Source organism: Mustela erminea, chromosome 13 (genome assembly GCF_009829155.1).
Source record: "Mustela erminea isolate mMusErm1 chromosome 13, mMusErm1.Pri, whole genome shotgun sequence".
Lineage (NCBI taxonomy): Eukaryota > Metazoa > Chordata > Mammalia > Carnivora > Mustelidae > Mustela > Mustela erminea.
The window spans coordinates 4,709,795-4,719,959 of NC_045626.1; positions in this window are offsets into that span (position 1 = coordinate 4,709,795).

The following is a 10,165-nucleotide window of genomic DNA, read 5'->3' on the forward strand; positions in this document are numbered from 1 at the left end:
TTTTTTAAAGATTTTATTTATTTATTTGACAGAGAGAGATCACAAGTAGGCAGAGAGACAGGCAGAGAGAGAGGAGGAAGCAGGCTCCCCGCTGAGCAGAGAGCCCGATGCGGGGCTCCATCCCAGGACCCTGGGATCATGACCTGAGCCGAAGGCAGAGGCTTTAACCCACTGAACCACCCAGGCGCCCCAAGTTTTGAGAAAAATTTAGATGATGTTTTCTCAGTTTGCTGAGGCCGCCATGATGAATGAGCACGACAAACTGGGTGGCTCAAGACAACAGAAATGTGTTCTCCCACAGTTCCAGAGGCCGAAGTGTGAGATTAAAGTATCAGGCGGGTTGCTTTCTTGTGGAGAATCTGTTCCATGTGTCTCCTGGCCTCTGGGGGTTGCTGGCCAACTTGGCGTTGTCTTTCTTGGAGACCCAACACTGTAGTGTGTCCCTGGCTTTCGGGTCTTCTCTGTGTTTCTCACCTGAACTTCCCCACTAGATTGGGGCCTCCCTAATCTCCTGCAACCTCACTGTAACTTGACCACATCTCTAAAGATCCCGTTTTCAAATACGATCACATTTGTAGGTCCCACGGGGATTGAACTTGGACGAATCATTTTAGGAGGCACAAGTCAACCCATCACAGATGCTTCTGAGGAAAGGTGTTTATTGGAAATAAAATAATAGAATAAAATGTTTTAAATGTGCCCCTTTCTTCCCATGGGAAAAGAAATAAGAGAGCTACAAAGTTATATCAAAAGCAAGCTGTTGTTTAGTATCTAACTGATCCTTGTTCTAGTCTCTTTCTTCTGGATGAGCCCCATCTCCCAAGGTGAGGCCCATAATGGGAAAATAAAGTGCTTTGCAATGACCATGGCAGTCATTCAGTAGGATTCCAGGGACTCGACTCTCCCTCCCTCTCCCTACACATGGCCCTGGGAGGTGGGTTTAGCCTTAGTCCTGGAGGCTTTCCCACCACCATGGTCGTGCAGTCCTTTCGTGGCGGTGCTGTGGGCCTGTTTGCTCGGTCCTCTTCTTACTGGTATTGTTCCTCAGCCATCGGAGAGAAATCTCTGCCCCAGCAGAAGGACCTCAGATATCCCGCATGATGTTAACATTCCCCTGGGCTCCTTGTCCTCAGCTCACTCCAGGGAAAAGCTCTCAGCCTCCAAGTTCTCCCTGGAGGACTTGAACTACACACCTGGTGACCTGTTTCAGCTGTTGTCTCTCTTCCAACCGCCTTTCTTGGGGGGCTGACAGGCAGGCGTTTGACTGAGAATAAAGGGTCCGTTTGGAATGGCCCAGGGAGTCTTCCCACAGCTCCTCCCTTTGGGCTCCCGCAGCTGCTTCCTGAGTTCGTTTTCATGTTCCTACGAAAGAGCCTGGCACCCCCTACCTCAGCGGAGACCTTGGGCAAGTTCCCCAGAGCTGCGTGAGGAGGTGTGCGAGGGGCAGGTGTGTAAGATGTGTGAAGGACAGGTGTGTAAGGGGCAAGTGTGTGAGATACACTCAGACCCAGGCCTTCCTAATGACAAGGTGCTGTCCCCGAGGAGGGGTGCGTCCCCTGTCTCGACCTTCCCGGTCGCCGTTGCCAGGCCACCCTCCTCCTTGCGTCCGAAATCTGACGCTCAGAGCCCTAGTTCGGAGTCTAAAGCTCCCTTCGCTGCTGCTTGCAGGCTCCTACAGAAAGTAGCATTCATGGAAGTCTTCCCTCTAATCTGAGGGGACCGGGTCAGACCCCTATCATGGCTTTCGCCACTCTCCCAATGACTCCCGAAGGTGAAGCGAGATCATACATTATCTCGGACACAGAAAACACGGAGAGCCTCACTGCACTAGGGAACGAGGCTGTGAATTTGCTGCAGGCACGTTTCCAGGGTCTTCCCTGCAATATTTTACCTTTGCCAGTTTTTATTCTTGCATTAGTTAGTCAGGAAATGACTATTTCCAAGAACGTCTGACAATAATCTGAGACGGAATGACTGAATCAGAGTTTTGCATAATCAGAAATTCTGAGAAACGCAGCCGCCCATGGACGGGGTGCAACAAAAGAGCAGTTTCTGGAGCGGCCGTGCCAGGGTTTGAGAAAAGTACAACTTTTAACATGCGTATCGTGATGTGAACATAGGATGGGAAAGGTACGCTTTTGAGTCTTGACTACGAGCCGCTTCCCCATAAGGGTTGCTGTGGCTCGTGGTCTCTGGGACCTCTTCCCTTTGTTGATTGATTCCAGCCTGGGCGCATTTGACCAGTGGTGTCCTATGAACAACTGAAAATGCCCTCTGGATCCATTCCTGATGCCTCTGTCCAAAGTAAACAATTAACCTAGGGTGCTTCCCAGTGTTGCCAAATTTGCTGCTTTTAGGAGATTTGAAATAGCTGCTTGAGCCAGAAGGGATTTTTAGAACTACTTCAACTTTTAAACAGCAATCCTGGGAGTCTTTAATGTCAACCTCTAGAAAATTCCAAGGACCAAAGAGGATGGCAAGTGTGGCTTGCGCTGATCTCTCAAATTCTTCCCTAACTACACACGTAGGCTTCTGGAACAGGTGTAGGAATGCAGAAGAAATCCTTGGCCATATAAAGTCCACTCTTGGCTTCTCTGCTCCAACATACCCTCTTGTACATTTGGAGATGATTTCATTGGAGCAAGATACCAAAATATGGACATCCCTTTTCTTTTCCACGTGCTGTGATATGATCATTTGTTTCTTTGCTGGATGAAACCTCCAGTTCTGAGCGTGTCCTTGGAAAGCCTGCTCTCCACGCTCACATGTGTGAAGGTAGATCAGCGGGTGCGGCAGAAGAAGTTGTGCAGAGTGAGGGCCCTGCTGATGTGCATCGTCTCCCACAGGACTAGGAGATAGGCATGTTCAAAAGTCTTAGGAGACTTTTTATTCTTTGGCCATTATAGTTGGAGCGATTTTCCAGCATTTTGCATAAACTGGGAGCTAATTTTGAAACATTTCTTCTGTCTTCTAATTTCTTCTTGCCCATGTCCTGTCCCAATGGGGTAAAAATGCCAGTATGGCTGGAGACGCAGAGCAAACTGAAGGCAAAAGCAGTAGACCGGGGCAGAGACAGAGGAAGGGAAGGGCAGGTAGGAGGAGAAAGCCAGTCAGGAGGGCGCCGACAGCCAGCGTGCGCATGCAGCCATGGGGAGGGACGGCGAGCAGAGCTCAAGTTCAAGTGACATCAGGGAAGACTCCGTTCAGTGGGAGGCAGTCAGTGAGCAGTGGGGGAGCTGAGCCTGGCCGTGGGGGCAGAGCCCTGCTTCTGGGGTAGGGGAAAGTCTTCCTGAAGGCGGGAAGGCCCTTGTTAGGTTGGGTCACTCGGGGCAGCCCTTGAATGAAGGGAAGAGAATAAACAGCTCAGGAGATGAGGGGCTGAGGGTGAGCTGGGAAATCGGACTCGGGTACTGACTAGGGACGGGTTCCAGAGAAGCACCAGAGAGAGGATGAAGGATCCAGGTTTACAGACCACGTGCGTGGAGGAGAAAGAGACCCCCCCAACTGGCTCCCATGTGTGACTCAGTTCAGAGGCCCTTCTCCTCAGCTCTGAGCCTGTCCCAACTCTGCTAGCTGGTGGGGGTGGGGGTGTCCCCTGAGATGTTGTGGGGTCGGCAGAGAGGTGGCTGTTGACTGCAGAGTTGGTAACAAACATGGGGCTCGTGTGAGGCCTGGAACCAAGCCTCACGTCCACTCCTTGCCTTCTAGAAACCTGTACTAGGCCAGTAACTGTACACCCTGTGTACCACTCCTGTGCCCAAGAGGGCCAGTGGCCATTGGTCCCAGCGACATAGCAGAGTGGTTAGGCTCATTTGTGCTGGAGTCAGGCCTGTGGCTTCGACGGCTCCTCCCCTAATATTACGTGGGCAAGTTACCCTATAAAACTAGTCTCCTCATCGGTAAATACTACTCATTGCAAAGGTTTTTATGAGGAGTGAAGGAAATTCCTGTAGAAAATATTTAGCACAAGGCCTGGCACATAATTTGCTTTTCATAAATAGTACCACTGATAATTAACTATTTATGAAATTATTTATAGGTGAACTCATTAATAATAAAATCATTGTTAACATTTTTAGTATTTCCTGCTGCTTAGTGAAAAATTAACCTTACCCAAGACATCCCTCTCTGGCCTTTGTCCCTGGCTCCTGGGAGGTAACTTCTAAACCCTGTGAAATTATCTGAGTGATAGGAGGGTCTCTGTGATTTCTGGTGGCCTCCTTGACCACACCTGGTATCTCAGGCTAAGTACATGACTCAGGGAGGGGGCTGGCCAAACCAGAAAGACCGACCAAGTGATTTGCGGGAAGGCACACTGGATAGTCATATGGGTAATGATTCAACCAGTCATTCCTGCCTAAGGAAACCCCAGCACAGACTCTGGATACTGAACTCAGAGGACCCGAGGTGTTAATTCTCTGTGTGCGCATTGCCATGGACAGGTGCCCGGAGGGCCAGGGGACCCTGAGGGCACGGAACCTTCCTAACTCCAGACTCCACCCTATGTGTCTCAGTCTGTTGGGGCTGCTGTGACAAAAAACACCATACACCGAGTAGCTTATAATAATAGAAATTTATTTCTCACAGTTCTGGAGGCTGGGAATTTGAAGACCATGGCACTGGCCAGTTTGGTATCTGGTAAGAACTTCCTGGACCATAGATGTTCCCCTGTCCTCACATAGTGTCCTCCCATAGTGTCCTCACATAGTGTCCTCACATAGTGTCCTCCCATAGTGTCCTCCCATAGTGTCCTCACATAGTGTCCTCCCATAGTGTCCTCCCATAGTGTCCTCCCATAGTGTCCTCCCATAGTGTCCTCCCATAGTGTCCTCCCATAGTGTCCTCCCATAGTGTCCTCACATAGTGTCCTCCCATAGTGTCCTCCCATAGTGTCCTCCCATAGTGTCCTCCCATAGTGTCCTCACATAGTGTCCTCACATAGTGTCCTCCCATAGTGTCCTCCCATAGTGTCCTCACATAGTGTCCTCCCATAGTGTCCTCCCATAGTGTCCTCCCATAGTGTCCTCCCATAGTGTCCTCCCATAGTGTCCTCCCATAGTGTCCTCCCATAGTGTCCTCACATAGTGTCCTCACATAGTGGAGGGGGTGAGGGGAATTTCTGAGGTCTCATCCCATTCATGCGGGCCCCAGCCTCATGACTGTGTCCCCTCCCAAAGGCCTGGCTCCTAATGCCATCTCGCTGGGGGTTAAGTGTTCAACATGTGAATTTGGGGGACAGACATTCTGTGGATAGCAGTGTCTCTTCTTCTGGCAGGGCAGGCTCTGGTTATTATCCCTTTGCTATAAAAAGCCCCTGTGATTGTGGGTACAGTGTTGTCCTGAATTCCATGAGTCATTCTAGCAATTTATCAAACCTGGGAGAATCCACGGGCATGCCTGAATCTGTAGCTAGCGGGTCTGCTGGGAAGCTGTCCGCAGGCATCTGAGAGCCTGTGGCTGGGGGCAAAGGCTTGGGCAGAGCCGGCAGCCTGGAGCACAGTGCCCTTCACCTAGACTTTGATTCCAACTACCTGCTCGTCTGTGGCTCAGCCTCAGGGTCCTGCTTAGCACAAGGCTTCAGGATGCCCCTAAAGCAGTCAGAATTGCGTCTGAGAAGTCTGTGTGCAGTTCTTCTCCCCTTCTAGAAGTCCTGGGCTTCAAACCCTCCTAGAAACGCCCATCTCTATTGACTTGCCCGGTTGCCGTTTTTCACAGATTCTAAAATCACGCCATCACACCCCTGTGCGGTTGTAAACTTCCAGTTCCTTCACATACTTCTTGGAGATCCCATGTTCCTGTATGTTCCTACGAAGCACATACTTCCCTGTACACGCAGGGCGTTCAGTGGCATTGAATTGAACGCACAACTACGGACTCAACTTCCGTGAAGGGCGAGGCACTGCTGACTGGTCCTGAGGCCAAGCCCTAAACGTACAAGAGACAGCAGTTCATTCTATGCCCTGGAGCACTGAGTTATCCCACCTCCTCCCAGAGAGAACATTCCTCGTGTCCCCCTCGGCTCTCTGTTCAGCCCATCCGTCTCGAGAGGGCGAGTGCGTGTATTCTCCGCCGCAGCGGGGGCACTTTTATTCCCGGAGCCCCGACGTTTATCCCCAGCCTCCTGTTCTCTCTTAGATCTGGGGGGAGGCTGTGGAGGCTTGAGGGCTGGAATGCAACCTCCAGGCTGTCTCCTGTCGTGCAGTTGTGGGATCTGTGTGCTGTGGGCTCAGTTCCCAAATGGTGAGTCCTCTGGTGTCCTGTAACCCTGAAGATTTGTGGGACTGGGACCCACTAACACTTTTTGGACATATAATAAGGAATTAATCTTTGTTTTTCTTTTTTAGTTTTTGTTTATTTGTTTTGCTGTCACTGAATAAGTGCTATAATCTTGATCAATGGACTGATGCACAATCCACAGTGGTGTGGGCGACCACACACCAGCGACTAGCTGTGACTCGAAAGTAGAAGCAAACAGACATCCGTGTTGGTCCTGGGTGATGGTGGAACCAAGAAGAAAGGGAAGAAGAGGCAAAATTCATATATTTTGGTTTTACTTTGGTTATTGTTGCCTCCAAGCTGGAGAAAAAGCTGTTTACAACACCAGTTTTGCAACATATACCTGGGAAGCTAGCTGTGGTATAAAGGCAGGTTTCTCCATCCTGGCTTTATGGATATTCGGGGTGGATAATTCTTTGTTACAGGGCCTGACATACACTGTCATGTCAGAGCAGTATCCCTTACCTCCGGCACCAGAGCACAAGGGCATCACTCACCAGCCCCTCTGAGCTGTGGTGATCAGAAATGTCTTCAGACGTCGCCATTGGCCTCTGCAACACAGTGTGATTCCCCAGCACAGAAGAAAGGATCCCTGGTTTAGGATCGGAGGGCTCCTCAAGCGTATCTCTGCCACCGACTAGCTGTTTGATCATGGGTAACTGAGGCATAGAAGCTCCAGTTTCCTCGTCTATAAAACTAAAATAATGACCATTATTCAGAGCATTCAGGCATTAATATGCCTCAGACTGTGTCAGCTGTAAAGCACTGTGCATATATAAGTGAAGCTCTTCAAATAGTTGTTGATTTTTTGGGTTGTGCACAAAAATGTTCTCAACACAGGAATGTGTGTACTTCATGATTTTCTTATCATCATCACTGAGGGATGCTTCGTAGGTCACCTGGGTTGTCGAGCTGGCATTGGGCGCCTTCTTCCTCAGCTTTCGTCTCCTGCCTTTGGATGCCTGTGGCCGTCTTCATATCCCCCTCGCCCCGCTGTCTCTTGTCTTTGGCACCCAGAACACCATGAAGTTTCTCTCCCTTCACTTTCTTGCTCTCCCGAAAGGAAATCATTCCCTCCACTATGAAAACATCAGACTTCATTCCTTTCCACTTTTGTTCCCGGCCCCTGCAAAGGCTAGAAAGGAAGGTGAGGATCGGGTTGAAAGCTCCGACGGCAAACGGAAGGACTCGCACTTCTCTTGGTCACCTGTCTGCAGTGTGATGCGTGTGGCTTTCCGACATGCAGCCGGTTCATGTCGTGGTCGTGTCGCTGTCACCATGCACTTCCGTTCTGGCCATTCCTGTCGGTGTACGCTCGTGTTTCATTTTGGGCTCAAGAAGCCATTCTCAGAGCTATGTTACCCAACCCGGAGAGAAGAGTGATCCCTGGTTGTGGAACGTGACAGAGACAGGATCACCACCTGCTCTCAGAGAAGGGAGCACACATTTATTGCACACTCACTACGGGTTAAACACGGCCCAAGGCATTCCACCCAACCTGTTACATTTAACGCTTCCAACTATTCTACACATGAAGTCTCACTTTTCCCCATTTACGGAGTTTGAAAACATTTAATAATGTACCCCAAATCTCATAGTTATGAAGGTTCGGCTTCTGGCGGGTCATGCAGATGGCTGCAGGTTTCTCCTCCCGTTGGCACGAAGCTGAGAATTACCTGTTTCTCTTGCAGAGAGAGAATGAAATGCCGGGTGTGGGGTGAGGAGATAGGAGAGGTTCAGGGCATTTCTAAGCCATGCTGGGATTTCTGCGGGGAAGGCAGGAACTGGACCTGCAGCTGCCGGTTCTCAAGTCAGTGCTGCGTTCACCTGGCTGTCCACGTGCCTGACGCACTTCCGGGCACACCTGTCCACGTTTCGTGGAAAAAGCTCTGACGGGGAGGCAGACATGCTTTCCCACTTGCTCTTTAAATGCTCTAATATCCCCTATCTCCTGATGCCCAAAACCCCAAGAAGACATAGGGCAGATTTATCTTCATTTTCGGATTAAGCAGCTGGTGCTGGAATCACTTTAGTGACTGTTCAGGATCACAGAGCGGACGGAGACAGAGCAAGGATCAAGTTCAGGACCTTTCTGTGTAAAAATGTTGTGATGTGATCCCACAGGACCTGCTGTCTTTAGGGTGCTCTGTGGCATGTTTAGGTCTGATCGCCTCATAATTCTCCCTTTCTATCGATCCGGCCTCCGATACAGGAGTGACACGGCGCCTGCGGCGTCACTCATGGCAAGGGTTCCTGCGGCTGACGCTCTCTGAATGCTTCCTCTGAGAGGGACATCAGGCGGGGGGTTCAGGCACACACCCCAGCGTCAGCGCTTCGGAGTGGGGTCTGCTCCGGATAAGAAGGCCGAGCCAGGCAGAGGTCAGGCGTCTTGCTCGAGGACTGAACTAGAAACCCAGGTCTGTGGTCATGCAGACGGGTCTACGGGGCCGTGAGCATGGGGCTGGGTGATTCCGGACACTGGGATGAGAGGCTCATGCGAAGCCTTGCTCAGTAGCACGGAAGGGCACGTGTGCAGCAGCTCTGCCCATCGGCCTTGACGCACTTTCCGCACAGCTTCTAGCTGCGCCAGGTGGAGCGGCCACATCTGGTCACTTTCTTTCCACCACCTTCTCCTCTTCTTAATTCTTGGGTAGAAAAGGCATTATGGTTCACCTGCCCGCAGCCCAGAAAAACCGGCTGGCTGAACCAGGAAAGCATAGCTCTGTCGGCAGCTCGGCCATTCCTCTTGTTACACTTGAAATACGTTGGGCAACTGAGGGTTACCAACACTCATGCACCCACTGCTGAGGTTTTTAACACATTTTAATAATTGGTGGTATTTGCCTATAACTTTAAAAATAAGAAATTAGGGGTTTCAAAAAAAAGAGGAAAGAAATTAGATGTTTCGGGTTAGGTTGAGACTCTGACATTGACCTCAGGTCACTCAATTTTATAAACAGAACTTTTTTTTTTTTTTAAGATTTTATTTATTTATTTATTTGACACAGAGAGAGAGAGAGGGAACACAAGCAGGGGAAGTGGGAGAGGGAGAAGCAGGCTTCCCGCAGAGCAGGGAGCCCGATGCGGGGCTCGATCCCAGGACCCTGAGATCATGACTCGAGCTGAAGACAGACGCCCAACGACTGAGCCACCCAGGTGCCCCTAAACAGAACTTTTGATTTCCAACCAAGTATGTGCATCCCTCAAGCTCTTCCATCTTCATAAAAGGTGTCCACGTCCCCCCACTTGCTGGGCATGAATGGATCACTCTCTTACTCCTGCCTTTGCTTTGTCCCCCTCTCCCACCCTCCCCTAGGGCCTCCGTTGACCCAAGATTTCTCCGAAATGCACCAACTCTCTGCATCATCATCTTCCACCTGGACCTCCATGGTGGCCTCCAGCTGGTCACCCTGTTTCCACTCACCTTCTATATTCAGTCTGTCACACAGCAACCCAGTGGTTCCTAAAGAGCAAATTACACCCAGTCCTTACAGCTGTAGGTTGAACATTCACACTGAAACCTAATCCCCCAGCAATGGTATGAGGAGGTGGGGTCTTTGGGACGTGCCTTGGGCATGAGGCCAGAGCCTTCACGAATGGGATTAAGGACCTACGGAGAGAACCTAGCTCCTTCCACCACCGTGTGAGGACATATGGAGAAGGTGGCCATCTTGAAAGTGATTTTCTCATCAAACACCGAATCTGCCTGCACCTTGATTGGGCTTCCAGGCTCTGGAATGGTGAGAAGTAAATGTCTGTTGTTTGTAAACCACCAGTCTGTGGTATTTTATCAGAGCAGCCTGAACAGACTGAGGCTGTCCTCACATCCCATTCAGAAGGATGCACACTGGTCACCGGTACCAGCACTCAGCACGGTCTGGAATGGTGG